Source organism: Portunus trituberculatus, chromosome 44 (genome assembly GCF_017591435.1).
Source record: "Portunus trituberculatus isolate SZX2019 chromosome 44, ASM1759143v1, whole genome shotgun sequence".
Classification (NCBI taxonomy): domain Eukaryota; kingdom Metazoa; phylum Arthropoda; class Malacostraca; order Decapoda; family Portunidae; genus Portunus; species Portunus trituberculatus.
This window is the reverse complement of record NC_059298.1, coordinates 25,755,340-25,777,839: the sequence shown is the minus strand read 5'-3', so window position 1 is coordinate 25,777,839 and position 22,500 is coordinate 25,755,340. Positions and strand designations below refer to the sequence as shown.

Below are 22,500 nucleotides of genomic sequence, written 5' to 3'. Positions count from 1 at the left end.
ATATTGATAATCACTGTCGTGATGGATAGGCCTTCCAGGTCGCCATAATAAAAAAAAAGTAAAAGAACTTTACCATTGTATGTAAATGAGTCTTTTACTTAATTTTCATTCAGAGAAGAGACTCTTCATATTGACACTCGCGTGACTCGGCGATTCTCATGACCTGTGACACTCACTGGCATGGAATACGATCATCATGAACTGCTGACAGGAGAGAGAGAGAGAGAGAGAGAGAGAGAGAGAGAGAGAGAGAGAGAGAGAGAGAGAGAGAGAGAGAGAGAGAGAGAGAGAGAGAGAGAGAGAGAGAGAGAGAGAGAGAGAGAGAGAGAGAGAGAGAGAGAGAGAGAGAGAGAGAGAGAGAGAGAGAGAGAGAGAGAGAGAGAGAGAGAGAGAGAGAGAGAGAGAGAGAGAGAGAGAGAGAGAGAGAGAGAGAGAGAGAGAGAGAGAGAGAGAGAGAGAGAGAGAGAGAGAGAGAGAGAGAGAGAGAGAGAGAGAGAGAGAGAGAGAGAGAGAGAGAGAGAGAGAGAGAGAGAGAGAGAGAGAGAGAGAGAGAGAGAGAGAGAGAGAGAGAGAGAGAGAGAGAGAGAGAGAGAGAGAGAGAGAGAGAGAGAGAGAGAGAGAGAGAGAGAGAGAGAGAGAGAGAGAGAGAGAGAGAGAGAGAGAGAGAGAGAGAGAGAGAGAGAGAGAGAGAGAGAGAGAGAGAGAGAGAGAGAGAGAGAGAGAGAGAGAGAGAGAGAGAGAGAGAGAGAGAGAGAGAGAGAGAGAGAATCACGATAAAGCATAAATATTTTTGGGAAAAGAGCGACCACCAAGCCAGACGACCAGCACCTCAGTAGAAATAAAGCGGCACAGGCAGGCCAGGATGGAATTCAAGGCAAAGTCTGCGGGACTCACGCGCCAAACACAGACAATACTCAACTTAAATTTTTTTTTTATTTACACTATAATAATGCCAATAAAGACGATGTTGAATAAGGCACTAGAAAACCTGCCAGTTAGATTCGGTAGCATCAAATTATTAACAATGTATTAGTAACAGACTGAGAAAAAATGTAGCAATAAACAACCTGAGACAAGGTTATGATATTTAAAGGAGAGTCTCGTTGCGGATAATGACAACATGATGGATGCTGATTTTTATTTTTTTCTTTATGGTCAAAACATTGCATTGATAAAAGCAGGCGGGCTGAGGTGCCACACTTAACTCCTTCAGTACCATGTCGTGTTTTCATATTCATTCTGCTTACTATTTGATGACTCTACACAGGTTCAGAAACCTATGTGGGAGATTAAAAATAGTGAAGACTATGAACATTAATCTTCTGACCTCCATTGACTCTTCCCAATGTAAATAAAATGGTCTAATCGCACACAAGTCTCAAGATAAAAATGTGTCCCAGTACTGAAAGGGTTAATGGAGACCATTCACAAGAGAAGGGCAAAGTGCGTGCGAGTTTCCAGACTGGTGCAAGGTTTTCTAATTTCTCAGAACTACCGGAGGTTAAAGAAAAGCAAAGGCGATGCCAATTAACGATATAGATTTCCTTGACCTATCTGCATATTCAGAGTGTAGTCACCTTGAATGAAAAATGTATTATCAATTATACATATTGTTTTTCTAATATATATATATATATATATATATATATATATATATATATATATATATATATATATATATATATATATATATATATATATATATATATATATATATATATATATATATATATATATATATATATAGAGAGAGAGAGAGAGAGAGAGAGAGAGAAGAGAGAGAGAGAGAGAGAGAGAGAGAGAGAGAGAGAGAGAGAGAGAGAGAGAGAGAGAGAGAGAGAGAGAGAGAGAGAGAGAGAGAGAGAGAGAGAGAGAGAGAGAGAGAAAATCATCGCCTTTCTTCCAGCTGCCGCCTCGTCTTCGCCCCATCCCATTTAAATCCTTCCAGAAAAGCTCACCTTTGATCATCTCTCTCTCTCTCTCTCTCTCTCTCTCTCACACACACACACACACACACACACACACACACACACACACACACACACACACACACACACACACGAATTCAATATTTAGTGTTTTTATCCACATTATTAATTTTTTCTTGAATTATCTATCTATATTTTTTTTTCTTGAAAGTCCATGTCCGCCTTTGATATTTGCTGTTTGTATATGCTAGCCATCACCTCCACTTCTCTCTCTCTCTCTCTCTCTCTCTCTCTCTCTCTCTCTCTCTCTCTCTCTCTCTCTCTCTCTCTCTCTCTCCCCCCAAAGACTTAAGCGTTCACGTAACCCACGCATATCTCACTCGAGCAGTGTACTAATTTATTGATCATATCGACACAAGATTCCTCGCTCCACCTATGCTTTCCTCCACCTCCTCACCTCTCGCCTGTACTGCCTCCTCCACCCATGCTCAACACCTCCACACACACACACACACTGACACACCTGTTCCTCTCGCCCAATAAAGGAGCATGGCGGGAGGTGTCCACTTACCTGCCCATTTCCCTCACTAAGAGTCAAATGAATATAAACGTTTTCTAAGCCCCTCGACGTATATGGTAACCAATAAAGAAGAAAACACGAGAAATCTTCGTTAAATCTGGAGAGGCGGGCGAGTCCCATCTCTTTATGCGGCGCGGAGGTCAAATGGGGTACGAGGAACCGGAGACGGAGTAATGTGGGGGAGAGGAAGACTGCGGGATTGAGGGGAAGACCTGCACACCTAGCAAGACGCATATTCCTCTTCCTTCCCCAAGTGGAGATAGAAAGTAAGAAGTGGCGATCCTCAGCTGAGCAGCGCCCTCTGCTGCACGGGATGTAGGCCGGGTCACCCCAAGCATATAGTAAAACACACACACACACACACACACACACACACACACACACACACACACACACACACACACACACACACACACACTGAACTAGGATAACTTACATATCTAATAAAAGTATTTAAAAAGAGCATTTCTTCGTTTTCCTTGAATTTAAAATATTATGAATGTAAATAATGTGTAATAAAAGTGATGCATATCCATTGAATTTACCTCACACTCAATAATGTTATACAACTCAAATCTAATGAGCACAAGAGTAGTGCCACCGTCACACTCCCGTGAGCAGCAAGTACTGACGCTTGGTTAGGAGCCAACGACCCTCCGTGGCTAGCGCAGCATCGCCCAGACGGTAACTGTAGCAGCGAGGCGGGCAGGACCAGGCTGGATTCACTCAAGCACGCCGCCCGGCCCCGCCCATGACCTACGCTTCAGCTTGATGTTCCTCTGATTCGCGTTTTATCATCTGTTATTGTGAAACGTGTTTTGAATCTTGAGAGACGCGTGCACCAGTTCCCAGTCCGTTCCATCTTCTGTGGCGTCACTAGCGTGTGGGAGCGGCCAGTGTGTGTGTGTGTGTGTGTGTGTGTGTGTGTGTGTGTGACGAGACAGCCAGACGTTACCCTACGGAACGAGCTCAGAGTTCATTATTTCCGATCTTCGGATAGGTCTGATCAGACCAGGCACACACCACACACCGGGACAACAAGGTCACAACTCCTCGTAATTCACCTCGGTCACCTGCTGGTCACCCAGCCAGTCTTTCCCATTACAGAGCGAGCTCAGAGCTCATAGAACGATTTTCGGATAGGACTAAGACCACAACACACTCCACACACCGGGAAAGCGAGGCCACAAACCCTCGAGTTACATCCCGTACCTATTTACTGCTAGGTGAACAGGGGCCACACATTAAGAGGCTTGCCCATTTGCCTCGCCGCTCCCGGGACTCGAACCCGGGACTCTCGATTGTGAGTCGAGCGTGCTAACCACTACACTACGCGGTGTCTGTGTCTGTGTCTGTGTCTGTGTGTCGTGACCCCGGGGCGCGCGAGCATCAAGCAATTTTATACACGTCCTTTCACAGGCGTTGCTTGGCGATTTATGCCGATGGCGGGGTTCGATACGCAATTATACGACGTTATTACAACCCATTTCGAAGGCTAACGCGCCACGTCATTTTACATCGCAGGCACAACATTTCCTGTTTATCGCCGAAGTCCCAACGATCTCCTTTTATAGCCAGGCGTGTTTATCCTCGGCCCAGGGAGGGAGATGAGGTCGCGGACATTATTACGTGGTGATAACATCGCCGCCAGCACGACCTCTCCTCCAACATACAAATTCATATATATTAAGCGGGGAGTGCACATTAGCCGGCATATCTCCTATACACAAACCTATGTATGAAAGGAGGCTGCACGTGGCCATTAAGAGAAAATCGCTCCTAATCCAGCGAGTACAGAGGAGAGAGGAGGAGGAATGGATGTCATAATGTAGCGGGGAAAAGAGGAAAGGGATGAGCGGATGGTGATGATAAAAGGTGGTGGTGGTTATGATGAAGGAAGACGTAAAAGAGGGAAGCCGAAAGGTAGAGAAAAAAAAAATGTAAGAAAAAAGAGGCCAATATGTGAAATGGTATATGAAAAAGAAGAAATACGAGGGAATGAGGAGACTGAGTTGAATCTGAAATTGGAACGGAATGGGGGAAAAATGCTGAAGAAAAGAAAGAACAGCAATAAAGGGGAAAATGAATAAAGGAAGAAGAGAACATGAGAAAGGAATGAAATTTGAAGAAAAAAGTATGTGAAAGAAAAAATTAGAATGAGAAGAGGAAGAGAGAGAGAGAGAGAGAGAGAGAGAGAGAGAGAGAGAGAGAGAGAGAGAGAGAGAGAGAGAGAGAGAGAGAGAGAGAGAGAGAGAGAGAGAGAGAGAGAGAGAGAGAGAGAGAGAGAGAGAGAGAGAGAGAGAGAGAGAGAGATTGGGAGAAAATAAGAAAATAAAAAGGAAGATAAGAAAAAGAAAGAGGAATACATACATTAGAAGAGAAATGGGACATGAGAAAGAAAAGTAAAAAAGAGAAAAAAAATATAGAAAAACTGAGAGGAGAAAAGGAGGAAAAAAACACTGGAAAAGAGAAAAGGAAAGGAGAAGAAGAGAAAAGAAAGGAAGGGAAGGAAAGGGAACGGAAGAGAAGAGAATGGAAGCGAAAGGAGAGCAGAGAAAAGAAAGGGAGAGAAGAGAGAGAAAAGAAGGAATGAAATGGAAGAGGAAGAAGAAAAAAGGAGAGAAAAGTAAATTAGGGAAGGAAGAGAAGAGAAAAGAAGGAGAGGGAAGGGAGAGAAGAGAAAAAGGGGAGAGAAGAGAAGAGAAGAGAACGGAAGGGAAGGGAAGGGAAAGGAAGATAAGAGCAAAGAAGGGAAGGGAAAGGAGAGAAAAGGAAAGAAGGAGAGGGAAGAGAGAGAAGTGAAAAGAAGGGAAGGGAAGGAGAAGTGAAGGAAGGGAAGGGAAGGGAAGGGAAGGGAAGAGAAGAGCAAAGAAGGGAAGGGAAGGGAAAGGAAGAGAAGAGAAAAGAAGGAGGAAAGGGAGAGAAGAGAGGGAAAATGGAATGGAAGTGTAGCTGGGAGGGAGGGAAGGTTGGAGAATGGTAGGGTGGGAGAGCTGGAGGCCAGTGGGGAGGGGTGGGAGGGTGTAGGGTGTGGGGTGTGGGGGGTCGTGGCGGTGGTCGTGGACTATGGGACCCTGGGCATGACGGATGATCGTGTTGGCATCACCTGAAGAGGATAAGAACCCGCCACCACCTAGGACAGCCTCCACCACCAACACCACCAGCAACACCACATGCAGTCCCACTCACTTCCTCCTCCAACTAATGCAGCGCCCTCTCTCCACAATTATTCTCCCTCTCTCTTTCTCTATTTCTCTCTCTTTCTCTGTCTTTCCCCTCCCTATTGCCACAACCCTTCCTACACCACCACAATCACCATCACTCCTTCCTGTCTTATTCACAATTCCAAACAACACTTTTTTCCCACCTCTCACCACCACCACCACCATCACCACCACTATCACCACCGCTGCCACCATGAGTTTCTCCCCACCATATCTCCCAGCCTCCACCACCACCACCACCACTACTCCTCTCCGCCCGTCCCCTCTCTCTCTCTCTCTCTCTCTCTCCCTTCCCGCCGTCAATATGGAATCTGTCTCGTCAAGGGAGCGAACCAAACGCGCCTTCCATAGAATAACTTCATTATACATTCTCGCCTCTCCATTCCCTCTCAAAGCTCTATTGAAAGCGATCCAAATATATTTTTCTATCTAGACTCTCTCTCTCTCTCTCTCTCTCTCTCTCTCTCTCTCTCTCTCTCTCTCTCTCTCTCACGAATAATTGAGTTCTCGGTTCACATTCCTCCATTTCTGAAACACGCAAAACATTTCCCAATTCAAAAACCCTTCAGTCAGGTAAGAATTATATGGAGAAAACTCCCCGCGTCTGGTGCGCTGGTGCATGCGACTCATTAATGGGAGAGAAAGTAGACTCAGTTCTTACTCGTGTTTAGGAGAGCTTACGTAAGTGACAGAACTGACAGCGGCGAGGAGGCGAACCCAACCAACTCTCCTGAAAGTGCCGACGCAGCCTCGAGTGAAGGGAAGGAGGAATGACGGAGGAAGCGGGAGGAATAAGCGCAAAAACGACGATAACTTAAAGGATTACAGCAGAGAACTGTGGCGCAATGACTGTACGAGAGAAAAATAATACGAATCGTGAAGTAAGTTGTATAAAATGAGATGATCAATGACTGTTAACGGCGGAGGAGGAAGAGGAGGAGGAGGAGGAGGAGGAGGAGGAGGAGGATGAAGGAGAAAGAAACATGTTGTAGAGACAGAACAAATGGAGCGCTAATGGAACCGAAAGGCATGACTAAAGGTATAAGCGTTACGCAGGTCATGTAGCAAAATAATATGGAACAAGAAAGTACGCAAAAAGTAAGGTGATGAATAAACGGAAAACAGAAGAGGAGATTAAGGAAGACACGTAAAAACAAGACAAATGGAAAGTTAATGAATGTGAAAAGCATGACAAAAGATAAACGTCAGGCAATGAACGAAGCGAAATGATACCACACGCTAAATGAATCAGAATGAGGCGATGAAGGACGGAGGATGGAGGAGGAGAGGGAAATGGGGTGAAGAAACAAGAAGGATGGGGAGAAAGGAGAAGGAACGGAGGACGGCTGCTGCTCTCGCTGGTGAGGAATTTATACAGCAAAGGCAGTGTAGCGTAAAGCCAAAACTGTAACATTTAATTTTTTCTCACTCTGCATTCAAGGATGGAACAGCTCCCCCCATCTCTCTCTCTCTCTCTCTCTCTAGTTCATTTCAGAAGCTCATTAATTCCTATCCACTCACAATCTCTCTCTAACATACAACAACATTAAACCGGAGAACACGAACAAACGCCTCATTGATATTCCTCTTATTTTTTTCCCAAGATGTCCGAGATATCGTTAAGAAAATGAACAGAATAAATGCAAACGATGACTTCTGTATCTTCATTGTCTTTCTTCACTCATGTGTTCACCCTTTTACCTCTTTGCAGTCTCTCTCTCTCTCTCTCTCTCTCTCTCTCTCTCTCTCTCTCTCTCTCTCTCTCTCTCTCTCTCTCTCTCTCTCTCTCTCTCAGTCGCAAAAACCTTTTCCATTTTCCTTTTCCCTTCTCATTCATCTCCATTACTGTCCAACATCTTTTCTCACTCTTAATTCTTCTCTTCCTTATACCGCCATCTTCCGTCTTACTCAGGGTTTTTATTGATAACTTTTGTTTCCTTTTTTCCTCTGTTCTCTCGTTTCTTTCTTCCTCCATAGCGTTATTTTCAATTCATTTCTGCACTCAGTCATACAGGTATCGCCTACACTGATCTGCCTTTGGGGGTTTGAACATCAGGGATATTTCAGTTAAATTGAAAGGGATACATAAAGGAGCACATCTGTAATTTACTTCAAACTGAATTCAGTACATGCTTCTGTTTGTTTGTGCAATGAAAACTTGTATTTCTTTAAAGTCTAGTTCACCTTTTTGTGTACACACACACACACACACACACACACACACACACATATATCTATATCTATTTATCTATCTATCTATCTATCTATCTATCTATCTATCTATCTATCTATCTATCTATCTATCTATATATATATATATATATATATATATATATATATATATATATATATATATATATATATATATATATATATATATATATATATATATATATATATATATATATATATATATATATATATATATATATATATATATATATATATATATAACTTTTCCTTCATTCGTTTACTATCTGTACATTTTTTTTATATATTTTCTTCTTTTCACTTAAAAGCATACAAAGTGAAACATTTGAATCACATCAAACAAAAGATCTTTCCTTTACGAGATTGTAGTTCATCACTCTTTAAACATGTGCAGATACAATATCTTAATATTTCAGAATTAAAGACTGGACTGAGTTTAATCCATTATTCTCTAAAGAAAGAAGTAGTACAAAAATATCAGCTTGATAATGAAACCGTTCCTTTTAGGCTGAGATCAATGCATTATTTTCTAAAGGCATTTTGGCCAGAAAATTTTATACAGTAATATTGAAACAATTTTCCTTATACTCAATTCAATCATCCGGAGAATTAAGGTATGCTACACAATTTTCCAAACGAAATATTAGATAACATTAATGACTGGAATAGAAAATATTTCTTTCCTTAATTTCAGCTACATAACATAAATAAAAAAAATTATCAACAGTAGATTTAACATAATTCTTCATTCTAATCCCAAATTCAATTACACGGAAAATAACACCAACATGAAAAATATTACTATCACTAAAATAAATCTAAAACTAAAAAAAAAAAAAAAAAAAAATGAAAAAAAAGTCTTGCCGATGAAATTAGAATATATCAGTGTTGTTTGAAACGACGCAACACGGAGGTTAATTGTAGCATGCCGAAAAAGAAAAGAAAGAAACGTATATACAATCATAATTAAAGAAGTACGAAGAAATACACACACACACACACACACACACACACACACACACACACACACACACACACACACACACACACACACACACACACACACACTTCTCCCTCATGCACCCACCTCGCTCCCTTCCTTCCCCCTTCGTACACACACACACACACACACACACACACACACACACACACACACACACACACACACACACTTCTCCCTCATGTATCCTACCTCGCTCCCTCCCTTCCCCCCCATGCTCCGTTCTGCCCACCAAGTGTAACAGGGAGTCACGACGCAGCGGCAGACTCAAACATTCCTGGAGATCATGCTGAGACAGCCTGCCCCTTAATTCTTTCAGTCTACAGCACCTGAGACCCTTCCCCCACCGGCACACCACCCTCACCACCACTTTTCCACGACCCTAATGATCGACTCTCTCTGCTCCCATAAACTTCGGGTCCGGCCAAGCGCAAACCAGGGCGGAATATGTATTTATATATTAATGCAATGTATGGCTGACTGACTCCATCATTTTTTCCGCCTGAGGGGATGGGGACTCTCCTGCGACCTGGGCTGACCTAAGAGCTCGTGCGGGGCAGCCAACCATGCACGCCCGGCAGGTCACATCAGCCTCGTCAGCGTGCACGGCTTTCATTCCGTTTTATTTCATTTCTCTTCTCGTTTCTTGTTTCGTATCGCTTCTTGTCTCGTCTCGTTTCTCTCTTTCTCTTTCTCTCTGGTTTCTTCATGCATTCTTTCATCATTTATTCACTAAATCGTGCTGCCCGTACCAAAATGTAGCTGTCATCAATATATGTAAATAGTTAAGCTTTTCATAATCGTGTTTCTTATCTCCTTAGTTTTCAAACTTCGTACACGTAAAGTAATATATTATTTTCTTATGCGATGTTCCCATACTCTTCATCATCCGTCTTGCTCTTGTTCGTCCTTCCCTTCATTCTACTCCCTTCCCACCCTCCTCCTCCTCCTCCTCCTCCTCCTCCTCCTCCTCCTCCTCCTCCTCCTCCTCCTCCTCCTCCTCCTCCTCCTTCCCTCCCTTCCCATGCAACAATCTCGCAGCAGGCACCCTCCAGACGCCAGGGAGGCCGGTGAACCAATAGGCGACCAGCGTGTGTTCCCGTGGGCGGCGTGTGGGTGGTCAGGTAGGCGTGGGTCTTCTCGTGCACTCACTGTATAAAATAATACCTGACAGCGGGCGGTACCAGCTGACCGAGGCTGCAAGGTTCGTCCAGGCAAGCAAGCAGGCAAGCAGGCAAGCAGGCAATCTCTCTCTCTCTCTCTCTCTCTCTCTCTCTCTCTCTCTCTCTCTCTCTCTCTCTCTCTCTCTCTCTCTCTCTCTCTCTCTCTCTCTCTCTCTCTCTCCATAAAAAGGTGGAGAAAGTAATTTTAGATGCATCGACTGCAATTGTCATGAATTGTCATTCTCTACCTGCGTAGCGTTGGGAAGTTTAAGGGTGCCAGGGCGCGAGATGGTAATGGGAAACGGATGAAGTGGGTGTCTTAGACAAGAGTCAGTGAACTGACTGCAGTGATCCCTCTTTTCCTCCTACCCCATCTCCTCCTCCTCCTTCTCCTCCTCCTCCTCCTTCTCCTCCTCCTCCTCCTCCTCCTCCTCCTCCTCCTCCTCCTCCTCCTCCTCCTCCTCCTCCTTCTCCACCACCACCTTCTCTTTCTTCCTTCTCATTATTATCTCTGTTTGCTTCCTTTGCAAGTGTCATGAGTTGGTGATGAATGATGGACAGTCTTCCCCTCCACTCATCTTTTCCATTACTTGCATTATGCATTTCTTCAAAAGAGGCACTCCTTCAGCCTCTGCCTTGTTTAACACACACGCTAATGTTGATGCACATATGTACGTAAGTGTAAAGTACACATGCGCACAATTGTAAATGTTTGTAATATAACTATATTATGTTGAGAACACAGCTGTTAGCACCACACCCACTTGCCTAGAAGAGAAATAATATTTTTGCTTGCGCTCTCTCTCTCTCTCTCTCTCTCTCTCTCTCTCTCTCTCTCTCTCTCTCTCTCTCTCTCTCTCTCTCACGGACACACACACACACACACACACACACACACACACACACACACACACACAGAGGAAGTTTTTGGTTAGTGGTGCTGTCAGCGAGCGCCTTGTTTGCATCACCAGCACGGACAACTTATTATACAGTCTAATTACAACCTGAAGTGGCAAGAGGCACTTAAATGCAAGTCATAAGAAGCTTCCCAATAAACTCTGCAGACGCTGAGGAGGAAGCGGGAGGGAGTCATGGGGTGGGGCCCAATTTAGGCAACCACGCCCCTTCCCGCCTCCTCGCTTCTTGGTTACCGTACTAGAGGAGGAGGAGAAGGAGAAGGAGGAGGAGGAGGAGGAGAAGGAGGAGGACACATTCAACAGATATTACGATGTGAATTAGACGTTCCTTATTATCTTTTGGTGTGGAAAAGTGTTTAGAAATTAATAATGTAAGACCAAGTTCGGATAGTGAATGAAACTTGAATACCCCGTAGTGTGATTTATTTATTTTTTTTCTTTACCTTTCCTTATGATTCCCAACCAAAGGAGCTGAATGGGGATTAAACACAGGAAAGATATTATGTTTTTTGTTACTATTCAAGCTTCTTACTAAGTGTAGTACAAGACACTCTGTTTGCATCATGTGATCTTCATGCACGGTTTGTTGAGAGAGAGAGAGAGAGAGAGAGAGAGAGAGAGAGAGAGAGAGAGAGAGAGAGAGAGAGAGAGAGAGAGAGAGAGAGAGAGAGAGAGAGAGAGAGAGAGAGAGAGAGAGAGAGAGAGAGAGAGAATGGCTTTGTGTGTGTGTGTGTGTGTGTGTGTGTGTGTGTGTGTGTGTGTGTGTGTGTGTGTGTGTGTGTGTGTGTGTGTGTGTGAGTGTGTGTTCTATTTATTATGTACGCTCTGTTAAGGCTGCCGTGTCAGACGAGAGAGGTGCGACGGTAGTATTGCCTTAAAGTGCAGCTCTCCGCGGGCGCCCCGGCATTAGCGGGGCGCGGGGAATACTAAGCGAACAGAGGACTTTACTGAGCAGCTTCACCACCACCACAGCACCAACAAACACCTGCTTCTCTCCGGATGAAAAACAATAAAGATAAAACCCACCAAAATAAACGATGCCGCATTTACCAACTGAGCTAAATTAAGACGTATAAAAAAGACGGAGATGATAGTTTCATGAAAAGTAAAGAAGAAAAAGTAACGAGTCAGAGAAAGGGAGGGAGGGAGATGTATAAGATAATGTCCTCGAGGTTCTCCGTGCAGGTCAAGACAAAGTTTCTATGTGAGGTGCGGCTTATGCCAAGTACGGCAGGCGGGACATCAACAAACATAAACACAGCCTCCACGTCCGGGCTAAAAGGGGAGAAGGCGACGACGAGAAGGAGCAGAAGAAGAAGGAAGATGAGGAGGAGAAGGAAAAAAGAAGAGGCAATGCGGAGAAAAATACGATGGAATAGGAGAAAGAGCAAGAGGAAGAGAAGAAAGACATTTTATGAGAGGGAGGAAGAAGTCAGGGAAAAGGAATGAATGTGAGAAGAAAGCATAATAACAAAACATATGTGGAAAAAATGCTAACTGAAAAAAAAAAAAAAAAACTGGATGAATTAGGAGAAAGGCCTTTCACACCCAACACTCCCTCTAGGCAGAACTGGCAGGAAAGAAAGATATATCAGTGTGGAGGAAATGCATTTTTTTTTTCAAGAAAGAGATAAGAATCACCATCTTTCCTACATTTGGTGTATTATGACGAGAGAGGAGGAGGAGGAGGAGGAGGAGGAGGAGGAGGAGGAGGAGGAGGAGGAGGAGGAGGAGGAGAAGAAGAAAGAGGAAAATAAAGAAAAAGTGAACCAGGAAGAGGAAGAAGGACGAGGAGAAGAGGAAGAATGACACAGTAGAAATGGAGATGGAGACGACAACGAGGCTTACAAAAAAAAAAAAAAAGGAAAAAATAGTTGAAGAAATTAACCAGCAAGAAAAAAAAAAAGAAAATAGAAGGCAAAAGAAAAAAAAAAAAGGTTGCTTGATAGACACAAACACTCACAGGAGGACAAGTGAGTGAGGAATGAGCCTCGTCCGAGCTTCACTCCCTGCCACTGTTTAAACTTTCCAATTCTCCTCCCCTGGCATGCTAATTCAAATTGTACAGACTAAGAGCGAGTACTTTTCCGCCTTATATTATTCTCCTGTTCCAGTCTTAATTGAAGTGAAGTGCCTGTCTCTTGATATCTTAATTCATCGCGTTTTTGTGATTTTTTTTCAATCTTTTTTTAAGTGAATTTTTTTTTTTCGTGTAATGGCATATGTGTCGTTGTCTTATTTTCGTGTGTGTGTGTGTGTGTGTGTGCATTTCTGTCTGCCTATCTATCTGTCTGTCTGTTTGTTGGCCTATTCTCTCTCTCTCTCTCTCTCTCTCTCTCTCTCTCTCTCTCTCTCTCTCTCTCTCTCTCTCTCTCTCTCTCTCTCTCTCTCTCTCTTTCTCTCTCTCTCACGCACACAGGAATTGATTTTCCCCCTCCCCCCTCCCGTTCAGCGTTCTCCCACAAAATCAACACACGTCGTCGCCTCTGCGTCTCGTATCTCATCGTGCGGCCTTTCACCCACCTGGGCCCCTGCGCACCTCAAAAGCCTAAGGCCTACGCTCCCCGGCCTGTGTCTTTGAGGGCGGTGGTCGTAAAGTGCCATAACTGTCACTGTTCCGGGACCGTGCGGCTGCCCAGCATATTAGGAAGGAATTTTCACAAGAATCCATTTAAAAATATCTGGTGCGCACACAGGCTGGATGCCATTTAAAGTTTTCCAGGGAGTGCGGCGTGGTGGGAGAAATGTGTGACTTGCGAGGCTTCTGGTACAGCGAGGCGACCCGTGTCTTTATTCCTTACCATATCAAGGGGGTATTTCCAGTACATTCCGTGAAAGAAAATGACCTGGTTAGCGACACATACGAGACATACCTTCTCTTGTTGAGTTCTCCACGGATGGCGAAACTGGAAAAAGAAATAGAGGTGCTGGATATTTACGAATGATTTATGTCAACTTTTCCATTTTTTTTTTTTTTTTTTTTTTACCCCAATGAGATCGCTGGGACACATGCGCGGCCAGGTACTGTGTCAGGAGTGTCTGGTTCAGATTAGAGATGCAAATGGAGAAGTACCTAACGAGAGGGACACCGCAGGAGACCAGGGAGTGAAGAAAGAAATAAAGAGAGAGAGAAAAGGGAGGAGCTGGAGAGAGAGAAGGAGAATGAAGGAAGGAAAGGAAGAGGAAGAGGCGTTAGTATGGGGAAGTGAGGAGAGGGGGGTGAAGAGGGAGTAGAGGAGGACATAGGGGACGGTGACACCACACGTTTGACACACCTAAGGCCCAGAGAGAGAGGGAGAGAGGGAGAGAGAGAGAGTGAGAGAGTGAGGCGTTCGAGACGAGTGAGGGAGGTCTGAAATAGTCGCTTTGAGGGGCTCTGAACATTGTCCTCCAGATCGTAAGGGTTGTTGTGAAGGTTGTAAAAGTTATGGTGTGGCTTGTGGCTGCGGTGGTGGTGGTGGTGGTGGTGGTGGTACTAGTGGTGGGGGTGGTGAAGGTGGAGGTGGTGACGAGAAGTGTATTTAGGCTTTTAAAAGTTGACTGTCTACTCGTGTGTGTGTGTGTGTGTGTGTGTGTGTGTGTGTTGGATGAGGTTCTTGGACATCACTCTGCCACACTCGTGATCGCCATTTATACTCTGCTTCCTTCTATGGACGAGGCTCCAACCATCCACACGCACCGCACATCCCATCCACTCGGCCAGGCAGGACAGTAATTGCTCGCTCATCAGGGAAAACTTTTGCGACCACAGCGGGGAGAAAACCTCAGCCTGTGAAGTGACTGGTGTGTGTGTGTGTGTGTGTGTGTGTGTGTGTGTGTGTGTGTGTGTGTGTGTGTGTGTGTGTGTGTGTGTGTATTAGGAAGAAGACAAAAAAAAGCAGGTAGTCAGACACAAATATATTTCTCTCCTCCCTAAATATAATATAGAGCTTCAAGTATTCTCCCAAACCACAAACGTCTCGCCTCTAACCGCTTTATAGCAGCTGCCACACATTCACACCCGACCACTTTTCTTACTAAACCCACTTTTTCCTCCTCCTGCTTCTCCTTCCCTTCCTCCTTCTCGACAAAATCTTCCCATTCCCTCACCGCCAACGTAGTAAAGGCTGCCGACCTTCCTGCCTTGATGATATGTTGTATATTAACTCGCTCTGACTACAACTTATGTCCTCGTCCTTGCTTGCTGTGCTTTATCACCCCACAAAGGAGCAATGCCGCTATCCCCAAGAAATGGCCATATCTCCGCTGGGTCTTAATGGTTATAATTAAGAGGCATGATGCGAGAAAGCATAAAGAAAAAATGGCTCTTGCACCAGCGAGGACAAGATGAAGGAGATGTATAATTCTCAGGTGTCAGAGATGAAATTGTGAGGTGATCGTAATTTAAAACGTCGTCCCTAGTGCAAACGCGTGTGATTTGCTAATAGATGTGAGTCAGGATGAAAGAAAAAAATAATCATCGTCACTGTTCCGTGTTTATACCGGTGTGTGTGCGTGTGTGTGTGTGTGTGTGTGTGTGTGTGTGTGTGTGTGTGTGTGTGTGTGTGTGTGTGTGTGTGTGTGTGTGTGTGTGTGTGTGTGTGTGTGTGTGTGTGTGTTTAGTTCCTCCTGCACGACTGCCCGTCCTTATAAGCTTGTTTTCTCCGTAGTAATTAAGGCTGTCTGTGCATACCATGACTACTACTGCTGACCAGGGAGTGACTTCAGGTGGAATAAGGCGACGGAGACTCATGGGGCACCTCGCCATAAAAGCACCACCTCGCCTTCTGCACTCCACATTTGGCTCCCCGTCGTTTGCTTCCCCCGACACCTTCAGATCTGTCTTGCACCTTTCAATGCAGACTTCCACTTAACCCAAGCTCATCCATTCCAGATCTTCCTCACTCCTTAAATGTCACTGCATCCACTTTTGCCTCACACCTTTCACCTCTTTCTTCCACTTTATTAAACTGCATCCATTTAAAATTCTCACTCGTTACTAGTTACCCTCTCCACTTCTCACCCATAGAAAATGTCAGGCCAGCTTTCATCCAGCACATCAACTTCTCTCAGCCATCATCATCCACTTAACCGAATCGTCATCCGGCACGAGGCACCCCACTGAGCGCCATTACCTCCCACAATCCCCAGCACACGACTGTCAGGCATCTCAAGGTCTCATCCACCACACTGCGAGCTGATGAGTGATCACCCACCATCACTTTGATCACCCAGAATTCATCCATCAAAATACTTCACCAACCATCTCTCTCTCTCTCTCTCTCTCTCTCTCTCTCTCTCTCTCTCTCTCTCTCTCTCTCTCTCTTCCACCCACTATCAATCAAAGCTAATAATAAAAAAATCTTCCCCGTCAAGATTCTTAAGTACTGCCCTCCATAATTATCAGCGACATCCATTATATTTCCTGACTTCACCCGTCCTGGTCCCTCTAGATCCGTGCCACAGGAAGGGATGGACGGGAGGAGGAGGGCAGAGAGCGAGTGAGAAAGAGAGAGGCTTGGGCGATGACTGATGGGCAGGGATGGGAAGGCAGGGCGCCGGGAGGACAGCACAGGCGGCACGGGGGCGGTCGTGGTGTGAAGATGCTAATTTTATGGGCTGGTAATGGTAGTTGGCGACCATGGGCCACAAAAGCAATAATTGAATAAGAATGGGATCTCCGTCGCGACCACCAGATATTTTCTCCTAAATATATTTGGGAGCGACAATAGCCGTCTTGTGAAAATCTCCTTCACACCGAATATCCTGACACATACCGCAGCCCCGAGCCTCATAAACATCTGTAGTCTGTGTCACTTCAGTAATTTCGCGCACCTGGCCGCCACAAAGGCCTCGCGGGACACAATGAGAGAATTCCTGCACAGCTTGAGGACTTTTCTCTTGAGGGATCGATCGGGATTCTTCAGGTAAAGCAAGGGTGCCTCCCAGCAAGCCATAGTGCAGGTAACCCAGGTGATGATGAAACACCAGTCCACGGAAGGAAGGCGTTATGACAAAAAGCTTTTCCCGTTCAGGCACCGCAGAGAGTTAAGTGAGAATTAGAGAGAGAGAGAGAGAGAGAGAGAGAGAGAGAGAGAGAGAGAGAGAGAGAGAGAGAGAGAGAGAGAGAGAGAGAGAGAGAGAGAGAGAGAGAGAGAGAGAGAGAGAGAGAGAGTGTGTTGGGTAGGGGAGTTGGTGTGAACGAAGCGTCCTTTCGGGAGGGAAAAAGCAGTAAATGAAAGACACCACGTTAGATCTTTTTCATGGTCACATTCGACAGGAGAGGAAGTCTAAATGTGGCTGTGAGTGCTGCCCGAGTGATGCTCCGCCACGCTAGATGCAGTGAAAAAAATCTTCACAAAAGCGTACTTGGTGGAGTCAATTACTGTGCATTGGAGGTGTACTCAAGAGAGACGTGTCTGAGCCGTGGGTGTCCGCCTTGGCCTGGCTGTACTTCACACTAATCACGCCCACAACAAAGGAATTGACACCTGCAAAGATTTATATTCACGTACGTAAAAAAAAAGTATCAAGTATCGCCGGCAAGGAATACTCTGTGGTGGATGCACAATAAATATATACCCGGTGACCGTAGTAAATCAATCCAACATGCAATTATGCTAACCCTTGTTCGCAATGTATGTAGATGAAGACACCGCTGGTTTATCTTTACTAGCCAACTGATGAACGCTTTATAACCTGCGATATTATGATCTTATATTTAATGGAAAAAAAAAAGAAAAGAAAAGACAACGATATTTAAAGTTGCAAAAAAAAAAAAATAGAAGAAATAGTTTAAAGGTGTTTCGCAAAGAAGAAAAAAAAAAGCGTTGACATTTATGGGAAAAAATAGAAAGGAAAGGCAGTCACTTAATGAATCAGTGAGAGAAATGCAAGCAGAAATGTCAAAGGGAATGCCACGAGGAAAAACTGTACCAGAAAAACGCACCTTGATAAAAAAACAACATCGTTTCAATCTTCTGAAAAAAAATAAAGAAAGAAAACATATTCTCCTGGCAAATGACGAAGCACAAAACCGACCTCTTATCTCCGCCCCAGTCTCCTCCCTACGACACGCACCGTGTTTATAGATAGGACAAAAAATATGTACATAAATCTTATAATTATTAAGCGAGTGCGGTAATACTTCACAATAATGTGGGGTGACAACTTTTTTACACACATTAATTATATTGTGACAACGACACAGCGTGAAGTCAAGGCTTCTAGATGTGATGGGCGTGCGTGTGGCGCTGCTCGTGGCGGCGGTGGCGTTCATATCGTTACGCCCTGCTGTGTCTATGGTGGTTATATGTAGTGGTTGTGCGGAATGGTAAAAACAATACTGGTGCTGTGATGATTGTTGCCACTGCAGTAGGTTTGGTGCACTAAAGATCGTTATAATGGTGCTAGAAAAATACAGATTGACGTTGAAATAGTTGGTTCATGTGGTGAACTAACTCTTTCTCTGCGATCGGTAACAGTTCACAGCAGCAGAAACAATGAAATCTTTATAAAAATTGATGGAAAATAAAATGAAATGATGTTATAAGAAGAGATTTAACCATTTCTAGTCAGACGAATCATTGCAGGTGTCCGTAATCGAAGAAAAAATTGCCTTAGTGTGATTAGTCATTAGGGAAAACATGTCAAAGAGAGAGAGAGAGAGAGAGAGAGAGAGAGAGAGAGAGAGAGAGAGAGAGAGAGAGAGAGAGAGAGAGAGAGTATACTATGTGACATTCCATTTCAAATACAACTCAACATTGAAACATACACGGTGGAAATAACTCAGCACACCACATCCTTAACTTCTTTGATATGACACCACGGTTACGACAATCACCACTCCCGGACGCAACTTTCCTTGCGGCATCTGACACCTATCGCACGCATGAAGGGACAGGCTATCGGAAATACTTCACTCCATCAACCCCCTGCTGATTCTCTTCACTGGACGGAAATATTAGCCGATTCTGTACCAGGAAGCGTTAAATATTCATTATGGTTACTAGTTGGTAAGTTTATACAGCTTCAGATACTTATGTGGAGATTAATGTAGTGGCCATTAATCTTCTGACCTTGATAGACCCTTCCTAATGTCAACAAAATGGTCTAATCATACCCAAAACTCAAGGTAAGAATATGTTCCAGTACCAAAGGGATTAATGACAAGTTGTGATCAGAAATCGAACCACTATCTATACACACACACACACACACACACACACACACACACACACACACACACACACACACACACACACACACACACACACACACACTTCTCAATTTAAACACAAGGAAAGCTCTAAACACACAAACTAGAGGTGTTTCATACGACTTCTAACTACTGCTTTACTTTCTCCTGATAAAACTACATACAAATTTCACTCAAGCATCTGTCTATACGTCGATACTGGATCATTATGCGACACTTCTGCCTAGCCTCCCTGAGTTCGTCTAAAAGGTGAAGCTACGTAGCGTTCCGCCAGCATGATCAAGGTGAAGAAATGTGTGAGGAACTGTACGGTTTTCTGACATATAAGCAAATCACTGGCGGCGAGAGAGAGAGAGAGAGAGAGAGAGAGAGAGAGAGAGAGAGAGAGAGAGAGAGAGAGAGAGAGAGAGAGAGAATGGGAGAAGGACAGATATATAGGCAGGCAAACAAAGAGACAGCCAAACACAAACACACACACACGCACAAAGCCTTCTCTCTCTCTCTCTCTCTCTCTCTCTCTCTCTCTCTCTCTCAGAAGCCGGCACACTAAGAAGCCCTGGTAAGTAATGCAATAATCTTCTGTTATCAGGGAACCACCTCTTATGATAGAATACGATGGAGGGAAAAAATGGAGATGATAAATTTTCCACCGAAGGGAAAAGTTCAAGAAGGAATTGAAGAGAAAAGAGAGAGAGAGAGAGAGAGAGAGAGAGAGAGAGAGAGAGAGAGAGAGAGAGCATAAAGTACGAGTATGTACAGTGAAGTGATTAAAACCAGAATACTAATGAGCAAGAGTTACAAGCCAAGTCAGAGGAGAAAAAGTGCTGTCAGTCACTCTCTCTCTCTCTCTCTCTCTCTCTCTCTCTAACTGTCATAATAAATATAAACACACTAATAATCTCAGAAAATTTAACTTGCCAGCTTATCCCATCTCAAAATGCAAAGGAATCAGGTGATGGAAGTAAAGTGTTGATATCAATATTAGTGGCGGGGATTGCTGCTGCCGCTGGTCTGCAATAGTCCTTCAAATAACGTTAATCACTTTCACGGGTGTTATCCTCGCAGCGAGCACGTGCAAGGCGTTGGTGTCTTCAATGGATCACTGCACAGACAAGGAGGCGGGCGGGGGAGAAGGTGGGGCAAGGTTGGAGGAGATGAAGGGGTCTGATGGATATAAGTACACATAAGTTGCTGCTACCTGGTGTGTGTGTGTGTGTGTGTGTGTGTGTGTGTGTGTGTGTGTGTGTGTGTGTGTGTGTGTGTGTGTGTGTGTGTGTGTGAGAAAGTGAATAATAAGCTCCATGAAGAAGAATTACTCAAAATAAAGACATTTGTATGATAATGAATGTCGACGTAAAGGAAACATTACTTCAAATAATTCTCATAAGGTTATAAGACGCCGTATAGACCAGCAAGACTGAAGAGAGAGAGAGAGAGAGAGAGAGAGAGAGAGAGAGAGAGAGAGAGAGAGAGAGAGAGAAAGAGTCGTACAACATTATCTCTCTCTCTCTCTCTCTCTCTCTCTCTCCCAAGCCAGCCAGCCAGCCACGGGGGACCATGACTACGCCTGATAACCAAGCAGGGCGGGAACAACAATGCGCGAGGCCGTCCCAGGTGATGCATTGGAGTGCGTTTGGCGCGGGACGCAGGGGAGGGGTGGCACCGCGGTCTAATGGGAGTGTCTGTCGGAGGTGGAAGGGGAGATGGTGGGGAGAAGCATTATCGCGGCGGGAGGGAAGGTGATCTCCTGGGCTGTTTGTTCTTGACGGTGGTGTCTCCTGCCGCGGTGACTGATCCGCCTCCACACTAGACGCGCCTCTGAATTGTGCGATCATAAAGTTCTCGTCAGTGCAGGTGAGAGAAGTATCAACTATAAAGGGAAGCGTGAAGAGTGAAGCGCGCATGTTTGGAGACAGGCCTACTGGATTGGTATTAGTAGATTTGTTCGGATACAAAAACACACGCACACACAGACACACACACACACACACACACACACACACACACACACACACACACACACACACACACACACACACACACACACACACACACACACACACACACACACACACACACACACACACACATACACACACACACACACACACACACACACACACACACATGTATCCATTAACTGGTCAAAATATCATGGTGGTAGTAAATGGTTACAAAACAGGTTTAGACTTTAAAACAAAAGTAATCGTGCAATAAAAGAAAATGTTAATACTAAAAACACAACGAAAACACAAAATGATTACACGAAAAATGTATAAATCTGCTGAGGCTTAACTCCGTATATAAGATCTGGTGTAAAAGCACATACGAAATATACTAATTCTTAAACATGCACACTAAAAAGATATACAAAAAGAAGTAGATAAAAGTTTCGGGGATAATTGAAAGCTGACGAGTAATATCTTCAAAGTAAATACACAAAAATATATAAAGTACAGTAATACAAATACTATGTTTGTGTTTATGAATACTGGATTCACTTGCAACATCGCACTTAGTCAGCAACTGGAACTGGAAGAGTGAATGACAAAGACTAGTTGAATAAGACCCAACCATCTAACAACGGAGCGAAGACTGAATCCAATGCAAACTTACAGGAAGCCTAGTTTGCTTATATGACTCTAATATTTTTTTTCCCCCAGCACACGTCCCGTTTTCCCTTCCGCACGGCCCTGTCCTGCTTAATAAACACACGTCCCTTTCCTCTTGCATGAACGTCCTTCACACACATACACACATGTCGCTTGTCCACTTCAGAAAACATCGTCTTTCACTGACACCTACGTTCCTTCCTCTATCCCTCACTTGTCCCTCTCTTCCTTATCTGCACACACCCTCCCTACATATAAGTCCATCTGCCACTATATCCACGTCCCTTTTCACACTCACATGTCTATTTCCTCTTTATACACAAGTCCCTCGCCTTATCCACACGTCCTTCTCCCTTTATCCACGCCTTCCCTTCTCTCCTTTCACCAGCCCAATAATAATACTGATATCCACTTGATTCTCCTGGCCAGAGGTGCCCGTCCCAGCCTCATTCAGGTCTGGAGGTGAGGGTCAAAGAGCAAGGTGGGGCGAGAAATGGCGGTCATCCTGTCCTGTCTCGCCCAGCCTCCAGCCCTTCCTTCTTCCTAATCTGCTCTCTTCTCCCCCATCCTTTCGCATATCACACGTCATCAGCACGCCTCCCTGCGCCGAATTTACTGACCATGACAAACAAAAAAAGTTTATCGATCAGTCTGTCCCCAGATATTAA

The 22,500-nt window shown here is 44.4% G+C and overlaps 1 protein-coding gene across 6 annotated transcripts in view; it reads right to left on the bottom strand.

Moving 5' to 3' along the window:
• The window catches only part of LOC123518577 (protein grainyhead-like), a 494,700-nt gene that overhangs the window by 246,954 nt on the left and 225,246 nt on the right, over window positions 1-22,500 (bottom strand). The window contains exon 2 of one of the 6 annotated variants that reach the window (XM_045279450.1): window positions 13,897-13,929. The exons of the other annotated variants lie outside the window; for them this stretch is intronic. The gene's annotated coding sequence lies outside the window, so the exon portion shown is untranslated. The remainder of the gene's footprint in view (window positions 1-13,896; window positions 13,930-22,500) is intronic. 6 annotated transcript variants of the gene reach the window in all.